Here is a 24,172-nt window from a genome sequence, read left to right on the forward strand (position 1 = left end):
CTGATTGTGGCTGGGTTCAGCTCCAGGCTGTGAGTTCAGTCCATGTGTGATGCATTCAGTCTACGTCTGATGTACATCTGATGCATGATTTGGGATCCACCAGATAATATGGACAAGGAGGCTGAGTTTAGAAACCCATGACAGCTCTGCGTTTTATCTATTCAGTTTACTTTGCTGTCTGTTCTTTTTTTTTTTTTTTTTTTTATGGTAACTGCACCTTGTTCTGTGTTTCGGGAAATGTCCCCTGCCCTCTCCACACAGTCCTGGCGGACTTTGTCAACCAGGATGCTGCTTCTTGCTTGGCCACAGAGGTGGGTCTTCTGACCAGGCACAAGCAGTTGCAGGACTCTTTTCCCTGGCCAGAGTCAATATCTCAAGAAGGGCACACTGAAGAGGTTAGCCAAACCAACATCCTCTATGGAAAGTGAATGAAAACATTGGCGCTCTCTCTGGTAACTGCCACGCTGGAAGCCACCCGTCTGACATGGTGGTTCATTTTCCCAGCCACGGTGAAGAATTCAACTGTAATAGAACAGGGTGAGGTGAACAAGGGGGAGAGAGCTAGCTACTGCATAACCTCATTGAGCTATTCAGTCTACCTTAGACTAAAAGTTCCTTGGCCTGATGTTCCAAGTTCTAAGCTAACATAATTGCTTCTTGCAGGAACAAGTTTTACTTTTCTTTTTTTTTGACACATTTAATCCAAATTAAACAACACAACCATAGTAGAAGGAGCAGGAAGTGGCCTCCTCAGCAATGTGTCTTTCTGTTTATTTTTAGAGACAGGATCTCACTGTGTTGCCCAGGCTGGAGGGCAGTGGCATCATCATAGCTCACTGCAGCTTTGAACTCCTGGGCTCACTTGATCCTTCGATCCCTCTGCCTCAGCCTCCCCAGCCTCTGGGATTACAAACATGTCCCACTATATCTGGCTATTTTTTGTGTTACATTTTTGTAGAGATGGAGTCTCAGTAGGTGGCCAGGCTATATCCTCGGCTCAAGTGAGCCTCCTACTTTGGTCCCCCAAAGCCCTGAAGTTACAGGCATGAGTCACTGCACCTGGCCAATAATGAGCCTTTTTGAAACACATTTATTGAGAGATAATTTATGTCTTCTAGAATTCACCCATTTACACTGGACAATTAAGTGGTATTGAGTAAATTCATATAGTTGTGCAACCATCACCATTATCTTAGCTGAGACTGCTTTAGTATTGCACCATTTAACTGTCTCATGCTTCAGGAAGGACAGTAGGCCCCACGTGTCACTTTTCACACTCTTAGCACTGGTTGTCTCCTTGCAAGGCCTCCTTTAGCTTGCACCAAAGACTCTGAACCTGGGCTCAACCTGCCGTGTCTATAACTAACTGTGCCAATGAGCTCCCTCTTCTCAGAAGATCATATTGTCCCTCCTGAAGATTCCTATTATGCATCAATCCAGAAAAGAAAGAAAAATACACATTGGAATCCTTATCTGGGAAGGAAAAGAAACTTCTCTTTTGGGTTGAAATTTCTCCATCAGAATCTGGCCATATGTGGTTTGAATCTGAAGCCATTCTTCATTGCATTATTTGGGTTTATTGCATAACTTCTAGTAAGCTATGCTGGAGAACTTGGCTGAACATTAATTTGAAATATTTTAAGTTTTTGGCAGACTTTTGGACTAAGATATAGCATGACTTTGGACTCCACCTGCTTAATGAGAAAATACATATAGGCTGTGTGGCTCCTTTCAAATGCCCTTACATGGGTGATCTTTGGAAGGGGGACCCTGATAGCAGGTGAATAGTAGGGGGAAGCTGGAGCTTCTACCAGGAATCAAAGACCCTCTTTCTGTTTCTCAAGAGCCAGAATATCTGCATCTTTGGGATTCACTGTCTCCTTTATTTTTTCACTGACTTCCCCTGCTCACATACAGCACTCGTAACTACGATACCTCAAATCACATGAATGAAAGCCAGAAGCCCACCACCAGGTAATGCTGTCTCCACCTCTTTGGGTTGCAATTCTGGAGATGAGTGGGTAGTGGCAGCTAGTGCCCCGCTGGTCCAGGACCGGATGTGGTTAGTGTGGCTGCTCCTCCAGCAGGGCTGTTCCTGGGCCAGTTCTCAGAGAAGGGGCTTGTTGCTAAGCCAGCTTCTCCAAAATGAGCACTCCTCTGACCTCACGGAGCCAAGACGACAGACCACTGGAGTGTAGCTATGGTCCAAATCAAAGATGATAAAAAGAGAAGAAAAAATAGAAGAACATCTGCTAAGCTGGAAATAATTTAAGTCAGAGATCTCCTAGCTTTGCAAAGTTGCAGAACTTTCTTATGATAGGCTAATTCTAGAAACTTCTTCCCACTCACTCCCTAAAGATTTAAAATTGGAATTCGCTTTCTTTTGTACGTTTCAGAAGACTTCCCCAAACGCATAGTATTTCCAGTAACATCCAAAGGTATGACTCCCCATCCCCACACCTTGAATGTGAGAATATCAAAATGCATGTGCTTTTTTTTTTCTCCTAAAGACCTTTTTTAAGCATTGCAAAACCCAGTAGCCAAGAGTCTAAGATCCAGTCAGAGTCTGAGCCAGCACTCTCTGGTTGGCAAGAGCATGTGGTTAAATATTCAGGAATTTAGCAAGTCAGCTATTAAATCATTGGTAGCTTTCAGTCAGCCATGGCAGGACTATTTACACCATGGAAATTGGCAAATGCTAAAAAGTCTATTCCTTCACCATTTTTTTTTGTTTGTTTGCTCGCTCCAGAGAGCTGGTTTGCCAGAATATACGTGATTCAAATCTGGTTTCAGTGACCTACGAGTTGTCTGCCTGTGGATTTGTTATTTAATCTCTAGGTGCCTTAGTTTCCTCATCTGTAAAATGGGGACAATGACAGTATCTATCTCATGGAGGGTTTCTGTGAGACCTGCAAGAGGTAAAGTGTAGGTAAAGCTCTTGGAACATCGCACTGGTTACCATATAACTAAAAGAACAATTGTATCTATCTTACAGGGAATTTCTGTGAGACCTTCACGAGGTGAGCAGAGACAAAACTTTTACAACATACTCAGTCAACACCGGTGACTGTACAGCAGAGCCCTAGCCAAGACAAAGGACCCCTGCGCTACCCACTCAGAAGGACAGCCCAAGAAAGCGCCTTCTGCACAGAAGCAATTGCAGCAATTCAGACACTGTCATCTCATCAGGAAAGGTTATTAGGTTGGCATTAGGGACACAAGAAACAACAGCCTAATTTAAAAAGAAAAGCTTTCAGAAAAATAGATTTTCTGCCTCCTTGCTTCCAGAAAACTCTCCCCAAAGCCACGGAGGCATTTATAATTGTAGTAACAAGAAACGAACAAGGGCAGAGACTGAGGTCATTTTCGTTAAGGAATCACAGGCAGAAATGCTGCCTCCGATGATGGCAGCATTTTTTTTCTCACAATGGTCTTAAAAAAGAAGCCTTCGTGCTTGTGGTTGGCATGTGCCGAAGGGCAGATTCTTAGCGTGGAGCCCCCTCAGTCATCCTGGGAAGATGGTCTGTGCCTCGAGTTGCAGGAGGGGTCAAGGAATTCCCCTCATTCTCTCCTGTTTTTGAGGAACAAGGCTTCCAGGTGTCCAAGCTCAGGTGGCAGTCTTAGCACCAGAGAGATGATGAGAGCAAGGTGAACCAGAGGTTGCCTTAGAGGGAGTCCCATGCCTGAAAGCCTAACCCTTGTTCCTCGGCCAGACTCAAGGCCCACCCTCATAATGTGCTGTGTTTGAATCCTGACTGGACAGCTTAGAACTGCTTACTGCCTTTGAGCTTGAAACCTCTCCTCTCTGCATGGCAGACAAGGACACCTGTCCTTCAACCCACGGTGTTACTAAAGGAGGCCTGGCAGCTACTCAATGCTCACACAATTTCATGTATCTTCCCTTCATTTTTTTTTTTCCTTTCTAACTTCCCTTCCTGCTCAGCCTGTGAGCAATCACAGAACTCATGAGAAATGCATGACACTGTTTCCCTGCCCTCTGCTTCTCAGTCTCTGGTTTGCTCAGTAACACACGTCTGCCAGGGGTGCCACGCAGCTCACTGCTCACTGCCAGGCACCGATGCTGAGCTCATCGACCAGCTTCCTTTGATTCCTTCTTCGATGAGATGCACTTCTTTGGTGGAGGCAGGGAATAATCTAATAAAGAAATTACAAATTCTGATAAATGCGTGAGGAAAGCAAATGAGATGCTGAGAATCTCACTCCATCTCAGTAGCAGGAGGCGCAGGACTGCTGCTCTGTGGATGCCGTGCAGACAAGACCGCACGAGGGGGTGACTTTAAGCTGAGACTTGCCAGATGACAGCGAGGCAGCTCCAAGGGAGCAAGATCCGGGAGAAACACAAACTCATACACACACATACACACTTCCACACACATACATGCACACATCCACACAGGCATGTAGACACTCACACTTGCACACATACAAGGACACACACTGAACACATACACCCCACGTACACTCACACACACATATACATATACACACGTGTACTCATACTTGCACACATACACGCACAAGCACACATACACTCATACACAGATACACACACATACATTCACACATATACACACACTCGTACACATACACACACTCATATACAAACACACACACACTGTACACACACACGTAGAAACACACAAACACATTTGCACACGTACATACTCATGCACACACTTGCACACACGCTCACACATATACACACATGCACACACATACACTCACATCACATATACACACTCGCACAGACATACACACTCATACACACTCATACACACATACCTATACACACACACGTGCACTTACAGACACATGAACATGCACACACACATGAACACATTCACAAGCATACTTACACACCCACACATGTTGTGCCAGGAGCCCAGCAAGAGGCAGGACACTATGGAATCCTAATCAAACATAAGAAACCAGAAGTACCACTGAATTCTTGACAATGGATATGCGTTTCTTAGAGTAGCACCAGCTCTCCCCTTTGTTCCCTAAAGTTTTCAAAAATGAGACAAAGCCACAAAGGCAAAGGCCTTGGAAAGGGGCATATTTGAGGACCAGAAAGGCCGCGTGGCTGTGGGAGTGAGAAAGGCGCCTGCAGTGAGCAGGTTCTATAAGGCAGGGCTCACGGACCACGTTATAGAGTTTGGATTTTATTCCAAGAGTCTTCTTGGCATCTGGGTGGTCAGAATAATCTCCCTCCACCTCCCGCCATGGCTATCCATATCCAATCCCAGAACGCGAGGCTGTGTGAGTTTCCACAGCAAAGGGGAAGGCAGGTTGCAGAGGGAATTTAGGCTGCTGCCTGCTGACCCTAAGAAAGGGAGATTCTCCTGGATTTCCCAGGTGGGCCGTGTCATTGCAGGTCCTTGAGAGCAGAAGCGGAAGGCAGGAGAGGGAGTCCAAGTGATGTGGCCTGAGAGGATGCGGCCCTTCACTGCTGATTGCTTTGGAAACGAAGAAAGTGGCCACAAGTCTAGGAGCATGGAGGCCTCCAGAAGCTGGGAAAGGCAGGAAGTGGCTTCCACCCTGGAGCCTCCTGAAGAAACCAACCCTGAAATCCCCTTGATTTTAGCCCAGTGAGACCCATGTTGGACTTTGGTTTCTAAAATGACTAGGTAGTAACATTGTACTGTTCAAACCACTGAGTCTGTGGTCACCTGTTTCAGCCACAGGAACAGAATGCAGCAGCCTAGTCCCTAGGAAGGAATGGCTCCACTCAATAGACTTCCCCAGGAATGTATCCTTGAGCTCAAGTTGTAAACCCTAGCACAGCATTTCTCAAACAGGCGTGGTTTGACTCCGCAGTGGGGAAGAGGGGGGGAGGAGAGAGAAGGGGCATTTGGAAATGTCTGGAGAGAGATTTGGCAATAGCATTTGGCAGGGGGCATTTGGCAATGTCTAGAGAGACACTGGGTTGTGACTGGGGTGGGGAGGTGCTGGCGTCTAGTGGGTTGGGATCAGGAGTGCTGCTAACCATCCTGCAATGCTTTGGACAGCCCTCACAACAGAGATCATCTGACTCTCCCCACCAAATGTCAAGAGTGTTGTGAAGTTGAGAAACTTTGCACAGAAAATGAAATTCTTTAGCCCAAGTAAATGCACATGTTTTCAAAGGTAATTTTAAGGGTGAAAACGTAGCACACTTTAGTGGAATTTTATTTTCGGGTGCCTGATATTCCTATAATTTATCCTGACACCAGGTAATAAGGGGCTTGTTCTCAATCCTATTAAAAAATACTTAACAGGTCCTTTAATATGTCAGAAGGTACTGCCTCAAACACCGAGGGACTCACAGGAAATGGAGCAAATTCTCATGGTCCTGTTTTCTATTGATGTCTTCAGATCTTGCTTTTCTCTTCTTGCCTTGCAGTGTCTTCTAGCTGCCCTCCACCAGAGGGTACTGGTTAATTCTTTGACACTGAGAAATTCAATCTGACCCATGTGACTTTTGATCCCTGGAATAAATGAAAGAAAAGACTTGGCAATGATCATGATGATGATGGACACAGTTCTTTGTCACTGAACCCCAGGCAGAAAGCCACTGAGCTGAGTGATACGTAGGAAAGTCCTTTGTACATGGTCAAGCTCTAATTTTGCTGCCTACTCTGAGCTTGCTGGAGAATGCTACTGCTAGGGAGAACCCACATTCTTCAAAGGTTGAACTATGCTTAAATCGATGAGCTGGGTGTATTTGCGAAACTATAGGAATAACAACTATCCCTCTGTCTCCTCAGGGGCTTCCTCAATATATTTTATTCAGAGTTGGCACAAGATGAATGAGTCCCAAGAATTTTATAAGAAGATCACATAGGATCTCAGTTTGAGCAAGTCAATTTCAGATCAGAAAAAAAGATAAGTTCTTAAGGGTTTGACAGAAGCCTCATTCAGTGCCAAGGTTCTGAGACTACTCAGACAGACAGACAGACACACACACACAGAAAGATTTATGCAAACCCCTGTGTGTATCCACTCTCTGTATATAATATAGCCATGTGGTCAACATATTCCCATCAGGTCAATTTGCCATTTCACATACTATTTATTGACAAGTCATTCACTGTACGCCACATTTTATATTTCATTATTCTACACAAGGGTCCTGTAAGCTAGGGATGGTCATTTTTCCTTTTTCAGGTAAGTAAACAGACTCAGTGCACACTGGTATTTGCCTGCTGAGACCAGCAGAAACTCAAACATGAGTGTCTCCTCACTTCATTAAGCTGTGTTTTGGAGAATCCAGAAGTCTTAATAGGAAAACTATTAAAAATAAAAGTCTGTACCTAAAATATAAGGATTCTGGTTACAGCCAAGGATTTCTGGGTATCTTATCTTGACTCACTGAAATCTTAACTTTTTCACCTTAATGTGGCTATCATCTGACTGGACGTGGCTGTTTTTTGGTTATCTTAATCTGCTTCCCTTGCAGCTATAATTGTGTAATCAGCAGCTTACCCTCTTCTCTAAGACATGCCAGAATGGGTCAACAATCCTAGAAACAATCCTATACTGGGTGAGGGCCAGTATAGATTATTTTAACAGTGCTTCCCAAAATATGTTCCAAAGAACATGGAATGGTAAAAGGGGAGTTATTTGGGAATTCTCTCTTACTAGTGAAAGAAATTTGTGTGTCCACTCTGAATCCAGAGTGCCTTGTGCCACTAGGCAATGGAGCTAGTTAGACAAATTTGTAAAGTCATATGTTCCCCCAGGCATTACGTCTACGGGAGAGAACGGTCTTGGTGTATCTCCAGGATGCTGTGAACTGCTGAAGCATGTGGCTGCCTGCTAATGGTACGACTTCATTTCCTGCAATCCTTCTGAGTGTGGGAAGAACACTTGGAAAGCTCACGGTGTTCTGAGGGTCTTCCACCTCCTCCAGCAGCTCAGTATTTTTGGTTGTGGTTGCAGGCCCGTTTGAAGTCCCCTCTATCTGCAGAGCTCATTAGAAGTGAGAAACTGCTTCTCAACTAGCAAATGACAAATTTTCTTCACTTATACAGGTGCCAAAGGAACAGGTCATTGTGGCTTGCTCCTGTTTAGATTAATCACAGTAAATACCCGCTCCTGCGTTGACCCATCACTTATCAACAACAGCTAAATGAGGCATTATTTAATCATGGAACCCTGAGCACCAGCCACCCTCTCTGTCCACAGAAACATGACTATCTGGTTCTTTAACAAATATCTGAAGATTTCAGCTGCCAGCAGTTATTGATCAATTTTGGAGCTCCTTCCCAAAATCAATACCTGCACACAGCCAGGACTCGAGGCTCTGGGCAAGAGGGAGTTGATGATCTGAACCTCCTTTTAACAGTCAGGCTGCCAGAGAACTGGGTGTCCAGGCTGGGGGATGTGCCCACCTGACCGCCTTCACAGCTTGCCATCCAAGGTACTGTCTGCTTGAAGAAGTCAGAGCTGCTCCTAGAGGGGATACATTTATGAACAAAAGAAAAATGTCTGTTGGGCCCCAAACTACATCTTCATCCTTATCACCTAAGCGATTTTAAATTGATGATGTTTAACGAGATCCACGTCGTTCAGATAGACTTCAAGCTGTGACCCAGCAAGCCAACACCAATTTAGCCTTACTAAACACACCTCCCGATTTTTTTAAAGTACTTCATGCCACATAAATTAGACTGCCATTGAGATAATTGGAACCTTGTGGCTGTTAATTTTTCACAGATACACTATTTTGAAAATAAATCATGAACCATCATCTTTGAATGTTAAAGTTAATTTACATTGAACATACTTTTCTACTTCAAAGCATTCATAGGTGGATATCTTTAACAGATAATTGACAGAGATGGAACCTCCCTTCACTGCCATCAGAGCCAAGAACCTAAGATACTCACACAATCCAAAGTAGCCAGAATCCTTTTGGTTTTTTGTCGATCATCTTTTCTGAACCGGAACTGTCCAAATATTCATCTAAAATAATTGATCAAAACTGTTGTTCCAAAAAGGATTACTTTTTGGTGGGGGAGGCATTGCAAGAGTACATTCTGCATTTGCACAGAGGCTATGTGAATTTTCAATAGACAGAATATCTCAGTGACCATTCAATACAAATGAATAGGCTTCTCTGATATATAAAGAACTCAATTACATGTTTCAATAAAGAATGTAAGTGTGCTTTTCTTTTTCAAAAAGACCTCCGTTTTTGCCTGCAGGTAGCATAAACATCAGCACAAAGCAAAGAGCCAAACTACGTTCCTGTATCACATTTGATTTCAAAATACTAATGTTCTCCCTCCCAGAGTTGCTCCATGCCCTGAAATGTCAAATAGAAAATATCAAAATTACTGGTAATTCTAAATGGCCAGCTAAGCAGGTGTATGTCTTGATAGTAAAATAAAACAATGTATTGGATGTCAAATAAAAACACATTACCTTAAATTCATTTCCTCCGCTTCCCACAATTGCATCACCTCCATCATTTTTCATCAGGCAGAAGGTATAGAGAGACATCCGATAAACAAAGCATAAATGCATTCTGCAATTACAAAATGTTAAATAAAACACCACACATTGTAAGGCAAAGGCAAGGAGGTGTGGAGAGGAAGCAGAAGAACAAAGTTGAACTAATCTACATTCTCCCAAAGTTTCCTGACATCATCCCTGTTGAAATTAAACTTTCTTAGAGGGGCTCTTTGTAAGGCATTTTAGTGACTAGAGTGGAAAATAAGCCAACACATTCTAAGTGCGCTCCAAAATATCCAGTTGGAGGTAATGCTTTGCCTGTGTTTGCCTCTGATAAACCATTGGCCTCTGTGGGCTTCTGCCTCATTGGCTTAAGGGGCATCAGCCAGGTGTCTAGCTGCAGCAGGGGTTGTTCCATCGGGAATGACATCATGTGGACAAGATGCCACACGTGGTGCAGTGCAGTTGCTATCAATCTGCACTATAGCAGAGCTTCTCAAATTTTAAAGAGCATACAAATCACCTAGAGATCTAAATAAAACATGCAAGTGACTTTAGCTGGTCTGGGTGGAGCCCAAGATTCTGTCTTCCTAAAGAGCTCACTTGCCATGAGAGTGCTGCTGGCCCTGGGGCCACACTTTTGGTAGTGAAGCTCCATGGTATGAAACATTTCTGAGTCTACAGAAAAACAAGACATCAGAGAGATGGGTTATCTCTTAGAGCGTAAGTTTTTATCTGTAAGTTTGCCATATGCTTCATGAGATCTGCAGTGAAAATCAGGCTACTATTACAGCAGCACAATTGAAAATGTCATTTTTAAAGATATAATTGAAAGGAAAATGATGCCCATCACCTGTATTTGATTCTTGATTGTACAAGAAGGCAGATCGATAGTGTCTCCAGAATGTGGTTCCTGCATAGGTTATTCATTGCAGCAAAGGTAAACTACGGAATGTGTATTCCACACTGAATTATCTGGGGCTTTGACAAAACGTGATCATATTCAAGTCATCTGTTCACATGGACGGTGGCTCTTGGCAGTGAAAGGACTGAAGTGGCCTCCTTCTTGCCTCTCCCTTTCATTGTTATTATGTTGATGATTTGCCCCATGTCTTCTGTCTTCTCTCCATGAGACTGACTTAGCAATACAAACCCACAAATTACAAATGGCACCAAAAATGATAGCAAGGATTGGTTGAGTATTGCTGGGGAGTGGCATGGAATCTGGCCAGCTCTGTTGCCTCCTGCCCACAGATGGCGGGACGAAGTGGAACTGGCTGGATCCTATGGCATTCTTCCATAGTTTGTCATCAGTCTCCACTTTCTTTTCGTGGTTTCCTGTCTTAGTTGCCTCATTGAACCCCTGTTGAGGATCAACATGGATGTCTGACCCAACGAGGGGAAGGACACATCCATTACTGCCTCTCGGCTGCTAACCAGTCTTCCCTGTGCGGAGTTTAATAGCAGAATTCAAATCATTACTCTTCCTTACTTTTTCCCTGAAGATGTCCCTTCTCCAAGATCTCCCCATGCCTGACCCTCGCTAGACCTTTAGTTAAAAGGCGAGCTTGCTTTCAATGACGGGGACTTGCTGTCTCTTCCACTACCATGGATCAAATTTGCTTTTCAAATGCCATCGCTGATGGTCTTGATGTGTTTTCCTGTTGCTTGTGTCACTCAGCGGGGTCTAGTTCAGCCTGGAAACATTCCCTTTGACTCTCTGTGATGTTTTCAAAGGTAGGAACAAACCCCATCCTTTTTTATTCTAACCTGCCACAGTGGCAGGTTAAGCTGTGATCACTGGTGGGAGTGAAGATGAGAGGAAGAGAGGGTCCCCTGAACTTCTCGTACTTACTTTCCCAGAGACCACATGAGTTGCTCTGCAACCCAGAAGTGCAGCTCTTGAGCTGATCCTCATTTAGGACCCGTGTTTGTGTAACAATATGTTGGTGGAGATGGTTCTGATCGTCAAATAGAAAGGACTTACACTGACCCTCAGAGGTGAGCACGCAGGGCTCCCGTAGTACACTTTGTTAGTTTGCTAGTGGCCTTGGCCTCCTACTCTCCATGCCCAGCGAGAACCCCCTGCCCGCCACACTGAGTGTCAAAGGAGCCCTTGACATCAGTCTGTAAACTCTTCAGTGTCATAGAAGGATGGTGCGGAAGCCAAGTGCTGCAGTGGATGGAGAAGACTAGCTAGGGAAAGAAGCAGGCAGGAGGTGAGATCTGCCCAGCCTGTCCTACAGGCTGAGTTTGGAGCTATCAGCCGTCACTCTTATGGGAGATGAGAACAGCCACAGGGGGAGGCTGGTGAGGGGTCCTGGAGCAAGAACGATGACTCAGAGAGGCCACCAGCCCTGTCACTGCTGCATTCATGGACTGTTGTGCTATGTGGCCAGAATGAAGGAGCCAACAGGCTGAGCAAGGAAGGGGCTGTGGGTGTGGGGCCCCAGATCCACACAGAGAAACACTCCCCATTGCATAATTTCCCACCTGCCCAGGGTCTCCAACTGGTTCAGTTCTTAATGACCATGTGGACTTGGAGCATAAGGATGCAGATGCAGCCCCTTTGTCGGGATGTTTTCAATATTCAAGATGGCAGCAAATGTCTGTGTTAAAAGTAGCCATGGAACCCAAAGATCATTAGCAGAAGGCACCACAATTTCTGGGGCAGACAGTCATGGAAAATGTGGTTTGGAAGCCAGGTACGCATTTTCAGCTGTGAGATTCATGCTGAACTCGGTCCCCAGAGCAGGCCGCCTCTCACGTTTTCTCCTCTTTCCCAAAAGTGCTCTGGACATGACTAGTTCTCACTGCTCTGGTCTCTTTATTGATGTCGTTCATTTATCGCACACTTTGAGCCAGGAATCATCTTAAGCACTTCTCCATGTTGCAGGTGGGCTGACTTGCAGGAAGGCGCAAGAAGTTAGATAACTTCACAGATAAGATCACAGAGCTGGGGATGTGTTGTGGATCCCTGAAATCTGACTCACGCTCCCACACCTTGAGCCATTTGCTAAGCCAACTCGTTTCTTCTTTTAAGCCTCCAGGTAGAAGGCAAATCCTAGAAAGGGGGTCCTGTGGAACACAGCACAGTTCTCACTGCTGTAGATGGAGAGTAATGGAAAATCCCCAAGCTGTATTGAAACCTATAGACAATGAGTTATTGACCAGCTAATCACGGTAAACACTCGACACAGGAGTAGAGATAATAATTAGGTGTTGACTCCTGAATTCCAAGGAGAGAGAATAGTGAGAATGCAGAGACCAACATTTTAGGATATGCCTTGGTTTCTGCTGACCATCTCCAGGTGGGAAACCAGAGGGGTCTCCATTCTCAACATCCCTGTGGGCAACCGGCTCATTGCTTTTTCTTTACAAAACTAGGTTGAGCCTTGGCCGGCATAATGAAAATATCAGAAGCAATAAATAAATACCTTGTCAAGTGGCTGATTAATGTGTTCTCATAATTGGATGCACAGTGAGGCTCAGCTGAAACAGTCACACACGACTGTTAACCAGGCACTAAACTGCCACACAGGGAGCACACTGGGTTGCATTAAAATCTATTAGCATTAAAATCCATTCCATGAGATCAATATGACACCACTTGTTTCTTCTCTTACTTGGAGGTTTCGACCAGCCGTTTCCAACATCACCTCATAATTGCCATAAGCTCTTACAGCCAAGAGAGCCATGAGCACACAGTGGGCACTCATATGTGTTTGCCAAACAAATTGTGCTGGTTACACTGTTCAAAGTGATGCCCTTATTGATTACTCCATCTTCAAGAAGCCAGGAGGGTGAGCAGCTTATTAAGGGCAGCACGATATCTGGAGAAATTCCTGTCTCCCTCTAGGCCTGGTTTGCAAAGTTTCTGCTGCAAATAATACAGCTATTTAGACCAACAGCAAGTATGAAGAATGGCTTTTCCAAGCTCAGGGAAGTCAAAATCATTCATGCATGCCCTGTGGATTCTCAGGTTGCTTCTAGGTCCTGCTCATGTTTCTAAATTAGATCCTGAGCAAACAGCATAAAGAAGTAGTGGGAATTACCCATTCCTTAACGCTCCCACCCGAGTTTCCCGTCAAGAACCCTCCTCTGGCCCATGTTGACTCTGCTCACTTGTTGCCACTGCCCATGGGACCGACCCACAGCATCGTTTCTGCACCATGTGAGGGCCACACATGTGAGCTTTTGTCCCAGCTTGTCTGAGGGTTCAAGTACAATGACAGCACACAGGCCAAACCCAACCCACCACTTGATTTCCTATTACCTGTGAGCTAAGAATGTTTTTTATACTTTTTAAAATACTTTATATTTTTAATACACCTTTAGATTTATGGAATAATTTGGCAGGTAGTACACAGAGTTCCACGTATCTTTCCCTGCTACCACGGGGCCTGGCACACACGTTTTCCTATTACATCTTACACTAGTGTTGGACGTTTTCTAAAACTAACAAACCGGCCGGGCGCGGTGGCTCAAGCCTGTAATCCCAGCACTTTGGGAGGCCGAGATGGGCGGATCACGAGGTCAGGAGTTTGAGACCATCCTGGCTAACACGGTGAAACCCCGTCTCTACTGAAAAATACAAAAAGCTAGCCGGGCGAGGTGGCTGGCGCCTGTAGTCCCAGCTACTGGGGAGACTGAGGCAGGAGAATGGCGTAAACCCGGGAGGCGGAGCTTGCAGTCAGCTGAGATCCGGCCACTGCACTCCAGCCCTGGCGACAGAGCAAGACTCCGTCTCAAAAAAAAAAAAAAAAAAAAAAAAAACTAACAAACCAGCACTGATACATTATTATGAACCGAAGTCCATACTTGACATTAGGGTTCACTCTTGGCACCGTACCTTCTATGGGTTTTGACAAACGTATGATGACATGTATCTACCGTTACAGTATCGAGGAAGGTACTTCCATCACTCCCCAAGTCCCCTGAGCTTCACTTATGCAATAAACCAAAAGGCCCCTAATATTTCATGGCATGTGAAAATTATATCACATTTATATTGCAATGTCCATAAATAGTTTTATTGAAACCTGGCACCTCTGTTAACATATTGTCAATGGCGGCTTCCGCTCTACTCAGCGGATTTGGGTACTTGCAACAGAGACCATGTGGCCTGCAAACACCAAAAATGTTTACTCTCCGGCCCTTTGCAGGAAACGTTCCCTGACCCCTTGTCTAGACCGTCAGTTCTGGAAAGTCCAATTTGTCACCTCTCAGCACTTAGTGAGGGGATTTGATCGCAGTCAGTTTCCTAATTTAAGATCCAAAACCTCCTCTTAGAAATGTTAACAATTGTTTCCATTGTCAGCTGTCTCCCAGAGTCCTAAAATCCCTTCTACCATTTTTCTGATGGGTGTTTATTCTTGACTGACGTCTTGATTTCTTCAAATAGTGAACCTTCGATGAGAGGTGAGCCTAGAGGATTAACTTTGCCCAGAGAAAAGACAGGCCCTCACCCAGCTTCTTGATGGCCAGCTCTGAGCCCGGGGCATATACTGTTTGGTAAGAGTGTTGTCGTTTACTGGGGGACCTTGAGCCACATGGTAACAGCTCACCCTCCCTCCGGAGAGCCTGGAAACCAAAGGCTAAGGGACCATCCTCGGTAAGTACCTGAACCCCAAGGCTCAGGCAGTCTTCGCTGGTTGGTGACACTGACTAAGCGCTATCCAATATCCTCGCCAGAGGAGTAAATGCTGTCTGGTATGATTCCACCGAGAGGGGCAAATGGAGCTCGCACCGGAGTCCTCTGGACCCTGCCCTATCTATGCCTGTCTTCTCCGGGCTGATTTTAACCTGAGTCCCTTCATCCTGATAAACCATGAGCATGACAGCTCACATTCCGTGAATTTGTCTACTGAATTATTCATTCTGAGTGTGGTCTTGGGGACCACCCCATACACTAAAGGTTGTTGTTTTGATTGTTGTGTTGTTGAACTGTGACGTTAATCAGACATGAAGCAGCATGCTCAGTGGCAGAGCGTTCCAAAATCATCTCTACTGGGGGTGGCAAAGGGGAAGGTCCCCTCCAGGTCATACAAGTAGAGCCTCCTACTGCCACCTATCTCTGCTGTTCATATTGTGAGAAGGAGACTCTCTCTCCTTTCCTTAGTTTATTTTTGTCTTTGCTGTTTTGAAGTAGATATCATTACTTCCATTTTATTTCCTTTTTTTGTCTTTGAGACAGGGTCTTGTTCAGGTATCTCACTGATGATACAGTGGAATGGTGTGATCACAGCTCACTGCAACCTCAGCCTCTCAGTGTCAGGTGATCCTCCCACCTCAGCCTCCCAGGTAGCAGAGACTAAAGTCCCACACTACTACGTCTGGCTAATTTTAGTAATTTTTATAGAGATGTTTTTTTTAATAAATTGCCCAGGGGTGATCTCAAACTCCTGGGCTCAAGCAATCCACCTGCTTCAGTTTCTTCAAGTGCTGGAATTACAAGTGTGAGTCCCTGTGGCCAGCCCATCACTTCCATTTTAAAGATGAGGAAACTGAAGCTAAGAGAAGTTAGATAGCCTGCCTTAATTTCAAGGTCAGTGAGTAGCAGAACCAGAAAAGCCCAGAGCTAAACAAATGTGAAAGCCTTTTGTTTGTTTGTTTTTTCAACTACAGATTAACTTCCAAACTTCCAGGAGTCTCCTTGCTACAAACTAATTTTTGGTCTTTTTATTAAAGTCTTATTTCGACCAAGTGGGACCTAGGAGAAAAGTTTCGGAAAAGATTTCGCAGTTCATGTTTGATAAGACTTGTAAGAATAAGATAAAACTACAGGGCTTTCTTTTCTAATTAGAGCTGAATGTCAGAATGAATTGGTAGCAGGTCACTGTGACCCATAAAACTCAGCTCTTTATAGAAAGTTTTCGCTGTTATTGTTTTCACTGAAAAAAATGTCTTTTTCTTTTAAAAACCTGGAAAATGCAAAAGAAGAAAGAAGGGAATACTCACCCAGTGTCTGCGAGGCAGATGCAGTGGGCCTCACGTTTTTGTGCCTTTTCCCCACTGTATGGATGAGGGATAATTTATGGTAAAATTATTTCATTTTGATAATCATTCATTAGCTGTGAGAGTTGCTCTCAGTCCTGACTGTGGAATGGAGTCAGAATCTCTGAGCTTGGGCCAGCCCCCCAGAAGAATGCAGCACTGAGAACCATCCTAGATTAAACTGTGCAGCGTGTCCAGTTAGAATGCAGTTAGACGTGGGGTGCTTATCTAATACGGTTCTTTTAAAGACTCCGATGTCCAAGTGATTCTCCTGCCTCAGCCTCCTCCTGAGGAGCTGGGATTGCAGGGATGCACCACCATGCCCGGCTCATTTTGTATTTTCAGTAGAGACTGGGTTTCACCATGTTGGTCAGGCTGGTCTCAAACTCCTGACCTCAGGGGACCCACCTGCCTAGGCCTCCCAACGTGCTGGGATGACAGGTGTGAGCCGCTGCACCAGGCCAATACCTTAAATTCTTAAGTGTAGCTCTTATTAAGGCTGAAGGCTACATTTTTGTAACACCAAGAAAGCATATCTGGGAGGTAAATTTCATGAGCGTGTGTCACTCCCACACATGTGGGAGTGGGGTCCTCGGATTGCTCCGTCTGCTTCAGAACCTTTGCAGTTGCTGCTCTATTTCCTTTGGGCAGGAGTGTGACAAAAAAGCAAGCTGGGGCCATGCTGATTTGTATTTGTTTTTATGTAGCCATATTTTTCTCTTCCTAAAAATGATCTAGTATTTTGCATTTACCCTTACTTCATTATTTTAAATACTTTCCAAGATGTGTCTAAATCTGGCCCAAATCTGGCCCATTTTTTACTGGTTTTCTTTGAAATTTGGTGAACGCTTGCCGCCTGTGTTCTCAGATCTTTGTTACAGTTCCAGCAATTTTTCTATAATTATGTCATTGATGATTGATTCTATTTTGGTAGCTCTGATATTCTCCTTAGAAAATATCTATAATTCCTAGCAAGGGTTTTCTTATCTATAATTATCCGTTTATAATAGCACATCGTTAACTTTTTCATCAGTATTGTGTGAGGGCTTCTCAATTTTTCAACTTTTCTCTGTGCCTCTATAAATATTTTAGTGGAAACTTGGGAGATACTGATTTAGGGCAGGATGCTGACCAGATCTTATCTGAAAACTCCATTGCTTGGCTTGATTTGGGGACTTGAGAGAGCCCTAAGGAATCCCCGCTTGACTTGCACCTTAAACAAATCCTACTCTCCAAGCAGCAATAAGAACCCGGTTTTAACAGTGTAATAGAGAGGTTATTTCCCTTATGCTAAGTAAATGCAGTCTACTAATCATATGGCGTTTCACACTCATTCATTCTGTAAATATTTATCAGTCACCTGCAGACCAGGCACGTATCTAGTTCTTGGGATAGAAAACAAAGAACAGAATCCCTGATCTCATGGAGGAGGCAGATGAGAAACAAAATAAATAAGTTACAGAGGATGTTAAAAGGCACTCAGTACTTCAGAACAAAATAAAGGAAAAGGATCCAAGGGGCCAGGCAGGGAGAGGCGCAGAAGCCAGTGTGTGCGAAGAACAGACTTTAGGAGGTGTCGGTTTGTGTTCTTGGTTCGGTTTTTAGTTACTGACACTCAGGAACCAAGGCCAACCGCCTGTTTGATTACGCTGCCTGGACAACACTGCCTTTCATGGCCAGTCACCATTTCTGACATTATCTAGTTTGAGACCTTGTCACATCAACAACTTCACGGCAAAATGAGTGACGTTCTGAGCAATCGCTCCTTCCCTGGACTAAACAATCACCTTGAGGCTCTTCCCTTCCAACTTCCACTGCTATGTCAATGGGCTTTCATGGGAATATGCCTTTGCATAATCTAAATAATGCAACAAACAAACAAAGCAAAAATATCTGTTCCACCCATATCCTCTCTATCAGCGGCAAGAAGGATGTCGGCTGTAGGGCATCCCAGCTGCTCCTAAGCTCCCCTTTTCTCAAGGTTGTGTTGCCTGAGAGTGGGTTGGGAAGTTCAACAAGCAGTGAACACCAAGCATGCTAAAGGATCCCAGAAAGATCATTCGTTTTTCCTAGTGTCGGCGATCTGGGCAATATTGCACATGTTTTTTTTTCTCTGCCTGGGGAATATTAGCAGAATAATCCCTCCACCCAAATGTCTGCACTCTAATGCTGGGAACCTGAAATGTCACCATACATGGTGAAAGGGCCTTTGTAGACATGATAAAGTTTAAGAATTTGGGGCACCATGAGCTATCTGGGTGGGCTCCAGGTAATCATAGGAATCTTTATCGGGGAAGAGGGAGTCAGAGTAGGCGATGTGAGGATGGAAGCAGAGGTGGCAGTGATGTCATTGCTGCCTGTGAAGATGGAGGAAGGGGCCATGAGCCAAGGTGTGCAGGTGGCCTCTGGAAGCTGGGAAAGGCAAGGAAACAGATTTTCCCCCTGGAACCTCTGGATGTCTAACCCCCAGAACTGTAAGAGATTGAATTTGTGTTGTTTTAAACCACCAAGTGGGTGGCAATTTGTTAGAGAAGCCACAAGAGACTTCTGAACACTAGGAGCTCGGCTGTGTTAGGCACGGGAGACTCGTTGGAGGGTCCTTAGAAATGCACACTGGGCACTGAGGCACGTTTCTTATGGTCCCTGAGCTCAGCTAAAGGCCTGCACCCCGTACTCTGGGATTGGAGTCTGCCTTGCCATCTGCTGTAGCGGTGCCCTTTATTTCTGGGGCAGATATCAATATTTGTGGATTTATTCAGATGAATGTGGTTGGACAGAAGCACTGTGTTAAGAGAAGGATACTGGGAAAGAGCCCGTCTTCACATCTGACTTCATGCCAGGCTTGGCCTTTCAAAGGGTAGCTTTGGAATTTCCCACACTGCCTACCAGAGAACTATGCCCAAGACAAGCCCTGTAGTTTAAGCTTCTTTAGCATCACAGGGGAGCCCCTCTGCCTGGGAATCTGCATTTTAGCATGCTCCCCACACCCCTGGGGGATTCCAATGCATCTGAAGTCACAGGGATTGCTGCTCTGCAGCTGCTTTGGCCGCATGGCTGCAAGTCCTGTGACCCCGAGTCCTGTGACCCTGGTGCTCACTCTATCCTGGTATAACATGTATGTCATAAGGGAACCACCATTTCACATTGTCCCTGTTTTCTTTCTGAGCAGCTGAGAAAAGCAAAACCTGCCTGTGTGTATCTGAGAATTGAACCAGGAATTCACTGTGAGCCATCGGACCCTCCAGCTACTGAATCCGAGCAAGGAGAGAGCATCTGAGGATGCTGCCCTCAGGAGAGACGGGAGTGGTGTGTCGACTGCAGAGGCATCTTGATTATATGGGAAGGCACCTCGTTCCCTGCATGGGCATCTTTCCTGCATGTCTGTTCTCCTTAGTCTTGGAGCTGACTGCCTATGCGGAGATCACCTGTTAGAAGTGGCAGTTCTGGGTAATATAAAATTGATCAATTCAGTGAGTGAAGACTGTAGAGGTGGTGAACCCCTTGTCCAGATCCCGGTCCCCCTTAGGCAGAACCTTCCGGGGAGTCCAAATGCTACTGGCACTAACCTACTCTGTCTGCCTTCTCTCTTCCTTCTGCAGAGAAGACACTGAAAATTGCAGACGGGCACAACATCCTCCCATTCGCGACGACGGTAATCAGATGTCCTTTCTCTTCAAGTAAAGAGATAACCTTTTGGGACAGGAATGTAACACACCCACTGTACTGTGAGGATTCAATCTTTGTGCTAGAAGAATGGTTTATGCTCCAATAAAGCCAAACAAAACCTAATCGGGTAGGGTGAGACCACCAAAAATTATGTTCGCAATGAAAAACAGAACAAGAACTAATTACCCGGTTGCAGTGTCCCATTTAGCTATAATTCTACAGTCAATTAGTATTCTGTTTAATTGTACAATTAATGAACATATAAATTAAATTCATAGTTTATTTCTACCACTAAATTACTTATTTGAATTGCCTCTTTGGAAAAAAAATAAGCGACTCAATGTGCACATTATTAAATGAGTTGGTAATGTACATTCTGGGCACGCCTTAATTGTAAAACAATTACTCCACTATTACGGCTGGGATGTTGCTTGTGTTATTGGGAACTGAATAATTTAATTTTCTCTTATCAAATGAACAGGTAATAGTTTCACTGACTAACACACAATTCTCCTGGCAGCTTTCAAGACTTGCATGTGCAGATTTCATGCCATCCAAAGCGCGGAAAGGCAGAGCATGAGAAATGGTGGTTTTGATAGAACCTACGGGAGACACTGGCATGGATGGTTCCTGCTCTCGTTTGGGATGGTGAACGAGCGGGAACTGGCAAGGATGGCTCCTGCTCTTGGTGGGGATGGTGAATGCGCTGGTAAAGCAAGGCCAGGCATTCCCCAGCCCTCACTGGCTGGTGAGTGCAGGAGAGACATACGCCACCGCAAAGCAATCTTCAGTGGTATGCGTCCTCCCCTCGGCTCCCTGGAAAGTTCCTCTCAAAGAATATCTGAAAATCCAGAGATGGGTGGGTGTTCATGTGTGCTCGTGCACTGCCACTGCTCCATCGTTGCCCCCAATGTGCCTCTGCTGCCCATGTCTGTGTTTGTGTGGACTGGTTCTCACCCAATCACTACGGCACTGAAACCCTTGACATTCGAGGTTCAGCGATGCCCTCAAATGTCTAAGTTGTTAGAAGAGGGGGGGTGGTGGCACTGTCTTGTGTGCTTCACAGGGGTCCTGAAGCCCTGCAGAATTTAGTGAGGTGGTTGAGTTCATCGGTCCTGCCATGGCCCCTCCACTCCTGACTCCCCAGCCCATGCCCTGCTGGTCCCTGGACACACACAGTGCCTTTCCTCTGTTTCTTCTACCAGGATGGATCTCCCTCCAGCAGAAGTCCCCTTTGGTCCCTCAGGTTTCTACCCTAGGGGTCCTGACAGCTCTCTAGATATTCTCCCTGTGTGTGTGTTCATCCTGGGACTCCCAATGTATAAAATAAAATCCTTGTTACATTCCATTGTAAAATCATGCAGGCTGCATGGACTCCAATTCCAGCTCTGGCACCATCCATGCAGGTGACCTTGGGCAAGACACTCAGTCTATGCCTTGCTTCCTTATCAATGAAATGGAGACAACAGTATTTTCCCTGGTGAGGGAAGAAAGTCATGGGGGAGGGCGTTCCTGTATGAATAAAGGAACATGTGCATGAAGGAGCCCAGAACATTGCTCAAAAGTGTCCCTGTTGCTATGATGCAATTAGCCTCTGCTGATGCAATTATGATGTAATTTGACAATGCCCAAATGGTGTTGAAAAGCAAAAATTCCATCAAGCCAAATAGCTAAGATGACTAACTCAAACCAGATGTCAGGGAGGGTGGAATTAGACTTGTGTGAAGAAGAAAGTGGCCTTGGAACTGAACTTCCATCAAACCAGTTCCTCTGAGACTCACAAAACCCAGTTATGTGATTGATTTGGTCTGTTTTTCATGTTGGAACAGTCTGAGTCATCTGATAGCAGCAGAAATAATGACACTGGCTTAACTGGCTCTCACCCACCTGCTACATGTACAGGATGACTGACTTGAGAACCAGCGATCTGGGTTTGGAGCAAATGGTTCCACTGATGGCTTGTCAAAGTAAAAGTAAAAACTGTACGGAACAAAGTTAAACAGGCCAGGAAGACTTCTCTAAAGACTATTGCAATAGAGGAGAGAACCTGAGCTCAACTTCCATGATACAAAAGGTGGGAGAGTTTTCCAATGCAGGCATGAGATAGTGGAAAGGATGGGAGGATGCCAGCAGACGGGAGGCTGGTCAACGAGATGTGACCAGCAGGCCGAGTTATTCCTGAGCTTGCAAACGTTCTTTTTGGATTAGGCCACCTGTGTTTTCTAATGTGCATCCATCAGAGAAGGCTCCTATTCTCAGAAACTGGGAGCTTGGAGTGCCATCTCCTTCATCATTCACATTTCACAGAGACAATTTCCAGACAATTTCCAGGTCTTTTCTGGATTGTAAAATGAGCCAGAATCTGGGGGAAGATTTGTAGCTCCAAAGGATTTATAATTGCACGTTTTCTAAAGTACATGCTCTATGAAAAGGGAGGTGAGGGGCTGATAGTCAAGATGGAATCTGTCTAAAGTTTCACCAAGCCTAGGGAAGGTGACGCTGTGCTCTGGGACACCACTAGCCTAGGGGAAGGTGATGCTGTCTTGGTCACATGTGAGTGGGCTGTGGGCTGGTGGCTCTGGGACACCACTAGTTGCTCATCCCCACCATGCTCTGCTCTGCAGCACCAAGGATGAAATTTATCTTTCAAGCAATCAATCCCCCAGCCCTAAATGCCTGAGCCCTAAATTCTGAGCAGTCATCAATGGCTCTGTGTGCTGGTTCTGTTCCTGTTATTAGCTGTCTCTTAATAATCTTCGGGTCAGGGGTGTTATTGATGCTCCAGCTTAATTCAAATTATAATGGGATAAATCATCTGCCATCTCCAATCCTTGTTTATTGAATTTTGTATGATCCATTTAATTTAGGCCCTCCCATCTCTGAAGGTTGAAGCCTATTGGAAATCCGTCTCTTTATCCTCTCATGACCTAATTTATGTTTTTCCCTTTAACTTCTGCACCTACCTTATTGCTGTCACAGCCTCAGAGGCTCCATGAGGCAGAGGCGGGACTGAGAAAATGAACATTTGTATTGCTTTACTTGGTGTCTTATCAAAGACAAGCAGATGCAAACAGACACAGACATTTTTAGATCCTTTGCAGCGTCCCTCTCCAGGACTTTCTATTCTGCCCAGAAAAACGTACGTACTCGTGTTCCCCCAATAACAATTTCCTGAGCATTGACTCTAGAGATTTTAAAAATATTTTTAATGTAGCATACTTTTTTAAAAAGCGTGGGGCCACAGACAGGAACCAAGCACAGACATTTGCCTTTCAAAGAGCAGGTCGTCCAGTTGGATTCCAGTGGTCCTCAGGCAGGGTGTGTTAAGTGCTGGACGGAGGTGAAATAAACAGGGAGCAGCTAAGGAGGGATGGATGGGGAGAGGCAGGGTGAGGAAGGAGCCACCTAAAGGATTTGAAGTGGCCCTATTCCCCCCATATGTGGGTTCTATTTGGAAATAAGGAACCCGATGGAGATAAGTGATGGAATATCTCTTGGATATTATATCTCTTGGATAATATAATATTAGATATAATGACACTGGCATTCCCCCCAAATATGAGTTCTATTTGGAAATAAGGAACCTGATGGAGATAAGTGATGGCGGTCAAGGGATTTCTTGGGAAAAGGTAGAACTGGTTTTGGAAGGGAAAACAAACACAGAAAGAGATCTCAGGCAGAAATACTCGTCTTCAAACACCAGCTGGGCAATTTGAGTCGGCATGGGCTATCAAGAGGCAGGATAGTGAAGAAATCAAGAAACAAGAAAACCTTTGCCATTCAAAGGTGACCAATCTTTCATAGCTGATCGCAAGGGGCTTGCTTATTATTCATTGAAATCTGAGCCCAACCTTGGAAATATGGACGTCAAGTAAGGGCTATTTGGAAGTTTTTTCCAGCACATGATTTGATGATGCTAAAACAAAGTGCTGTTGTTTGAAGAAAGCAAGTGCTTAGGGTGGGTGTTGGTGGAAGGATCTGGGAGTGCACACCGTGTGTCACTTGCCCGTCACTGGTAAGCCTCCCAATCCCCAATCCCGGGTCCCCAGTT

The 24,172-nt window shown here is 45.0% G+C and overlaps 1 long non-coding RNA gene across 1 annotated transcript; it reads right to left on the reverse strand.

Moving 5' to 3' along the window:
- Nucleotides 1-949: 949 nt before the first annotated feature.
- LOC104663813 lies at nt 950-24,172 on the reverse strand. Its single transcript, XR_748181.2, has 2 exons — nt 24,114-24,172; nt 950-4,155 (listed from the first exon to the last, which is right to left on the reverse strand). It is a non-coding gene; the product is annotated as an uncharacterized LOC104663813 (long non-coding RNA).

This window comes from Rhinopithecus roxellana, chromosome 13 (genome assembly GCF_007565055.1).
Source record: "Rhinopithecus roxellana isolate Shanxi Qingling chromosome 13, ASM756505v1, whole genome shotgun sequence".
Classification (NCBI taxonomy): domain Eukaryota; kingdom Metazoa; phylum Chordata; class Mammalia; order Primates; family Cercopithecidae; genus Rhinopithecus; species Rhinopithecus roxellana.